The sequence below is a fragment of the Nanorana parkeri genome, unplaced genomic scaffold (genome assembly GCF_000935625.1).
Source record: "Nanorana parkeri isolate BGI_ZX_2015 unplaced genomic scaffold, ASM93562v1 scaffold4445, whole genome shotgun sequence".
Lineage (NCBI taxonomy): Eukaryota > Metazoa > Chordata > Amphibia > Anura > Dicroglossidae > Nanorana > Nanorana parkeri.
Window position 1 is genome coordinate 11,001 of NW_017310707.1, and position 3,121 is coordinate 14,121.

The 3,121-nt window shown below is 48.6% G+C and overlaps 1 non-coding gene across 1 annotated transcript; it reads left to right on the forward strand.

The window, feature by feature from the left end:
* The first annotated feature begins 2,040 nt into the window (after positions 1-2,040).
* TRNAV-UAC lies at positions 2,041-2,113 on the forward strand. The gene has a single exon. It is a non-coding gene; the product is annotated as a tRNA-Val (tRNA).
* Positions 2,114-3,121: the final 1,008 nt, after the last annotated feature.

The following is a 3,121-nucleotide window of genomic DNA, read 5'->3' on the forward strand; positions in this document are numbered from 1 at the left end:
GGGCCAATGGCCAGGGCAGCTGTATGCATGGGCCCTATAGCTTATAATGCTGTTCAGTTGAGATCCGTATAAAACTGTACATAGTATGAATCTGAATGCAGCACTTTATTCCCTCGTGCTTGAGCGCTAAGAGCAGGGGCATAAACAAATGTAGGCGGGGTTCACGTGTGTGTTCCCTTTGGGTTAGCTTTGTGTAACCCCGTGTATGCAACACGACACCAGGCACCCCACGGTTAGAGGCCTCGGCCTCGTGCAAACACTCTCACACGTGTAGTACTGCGCACACAGGGCCTCATGGCTTCCACCGCCTCTGCGGTATTGGGCGCTTCCTCCCCCGTAGGGAGAAAGGCCACCATGAACGGCGCCCTATGTCGGGCATAGTCCCTTTGCACACCTACCCTCCTCAGGACGGTTACAGCCACGATACAGTCCAACATCACACCCCTGTAGAACCCCACCTTCTCAGAGGTTGGAGGGAGAAGAACCAGTCCACACAGACAGGGCCGGATTTACTCCCTTACTCCACAATACGCCCCGCGCCGCCAAGCCCCCCTCCCCATCAATTGAGAATGGCAACCAGATGGCAGGGCGGGGGGGTGGAGGACACCTTACACCGGCGCCCGCAACTTCCCCACAAGATCACCGCTGCCGCCCCTCTGCCACCCCAAGGCCGGGCCTCAGTGGCCTTGTGGGAAACCCGGGCCTGCACACAGATAGTCTTTTCTTGGTTTTACTTGAAAAGGATGAACATGACAATAAGCATACGTTTCAGCCACCCCCTAGTGGGACGACGGCACAGTTCTTGTTAGTTGCATGGTGATACAGATTAGAGAGAGAGAAGGACAGCCCAGGTGCAGCCCAGAGTCCACGACTTCGGCCATAGGCCCACTGGCAAATATCGTCAGTCTTACAGCTTCTCACTATTCTCCGGAATCCTATCCTTGTCAGTCCTAGCTCGGTGGTTTCCCCCCTCCAGGGAAAACTGGGGAATCTCTACAGCTCTACATAGTCCTAGGCCTGGTCCTGTCCTTCCCATGGACCAGCCTATGTTTTAGAGTCTCCCTCCGGAGACTCTGCATACAGTCTTAGACTTCTGCTCTCCTGTACTCTTCTCCTTTCCCCTCTCGTGCGCCCCCTATATATCAGCTCTCCTGGGACACAGAGTCTCCCCAGGCCAGAGCTACATCTATCTCCAGGGCCCCATGGGGGCATCTAGTGGCCGTTGGCCGTACTGCACCTACCTACTCAGATCATGGGGCAGCAAAGTTTTGATGGGGCCCCCAGCAACCTTCCTACCATCAATAATATTAAAGTCAGATAGCAAGGCTGCCTGCACAGTCTCCCCCTGTACATCTGATGTCATGTCTTCCTGATTGAAAATATCAATAGCAACTTCTGCAATCCTTCATAGGGCCCACATCCATTCCCAGGCCCCATTGCAGCTGCATGGGCTGCTATGGCTATTGTGAAGACACTGCCTAAAGGTGGCCATACACTGTACGACCTTAGTCTTGCAATGGTTGTAAAGTGATTAAAAAAATGTACGATCTGCCTATCTTGGACAGGCAGATCGCACTCTCGATCATCGCAAGCCCGCCCCCCTGAGGGGCGGGCTTCCGATGACCGCAATGCTGAACGGGCAGTGTGCGCGTGCGCACACCGGCCCGTTCGGCATTTGTCTCCCGAGCACTGTTCAAACCAGCCGAAAATCGTACGATTCTCGGCTGGTTTTCTAACATGGTTCGAGAATTGAGCAGTGTATGGGCACCTTAAGAGTGTGTACTGAGCCAAATAACTGTGCTCGCTCACAATACAATCCTGGGTCTGCTGTGATAACTCTGATATTGTCTTAATTCACAATCTGGGCAGTGGTGAGCACAGGAAGAGGAATTCAGCAAATGTTAGCATTTTGAATGTTATTTTTGAACTGTCAGCAACAAAGGAAAAAAAAATGAAAGGGAAAAAAATGATCAGAAAGTCCAGCAGAGGGAGCTCTGAGCACACAGAGAACAGTGACTGGGAGAGGACAGGCTGTCAGCTGGTTCCATAGTGTAGCGGTTATCACGTCTGCTTTACACGCAGAAGGTCCTGGGTTCGAGCCCCAGTGGAACCAATTGTTTTAGGATTTTTTTTCAAAACTCATTTTATTTCAGCTGAGTTTCTTTATATTCATTTTTATTTTTGTTTTATTTTATATTATTTTTTTTATTAATGGCAAACTGCAATGCATTTAACAACGCGCACACACACACACACACTCACACACACACACACATATACTCACACACACACACACATATACTCACACACACACACACATATACTCACACACACACACACATATACTCACACACACACACACATATACTCACACACACACACACATATACTCACACACACACACACATATACTCACACACACACACACATATACTCACACACACACACACATATACTCACACACACACACACATATACTCACACACACACACACATATACTCACACACACACACACATATACTCACACACACACACACATATACTCACACACACACACACATATACTCACACACACACACACATATACTCACACACACACACACATATACTCACACACACACACACATATACTCACACACACACACACATATACTCACACACACACACACATATACTCACACACACACACACATATACTCACACACACACACACATATACTCACACACACACACACATACACACAAAACCACACACAAACACGCACATACACACACAAACACACACACACACTCACACACACACACACATACACACACACACACACACACACACACACAACACACATACACACAACACACAAACATACACACATACACACACAACCACACAACACACACACACATACACACAAAACCACACACAAACACGCACATACACACACAAACACACACATACACACACAACCACAGACACACACACAAACACACACAACCACACACACAATACACACATACACACACAAACGCACATACACACACACACACAACACATACACACACACAGACATACGCACACACAAACACACACACACACAACACACACACATACACAGACATACA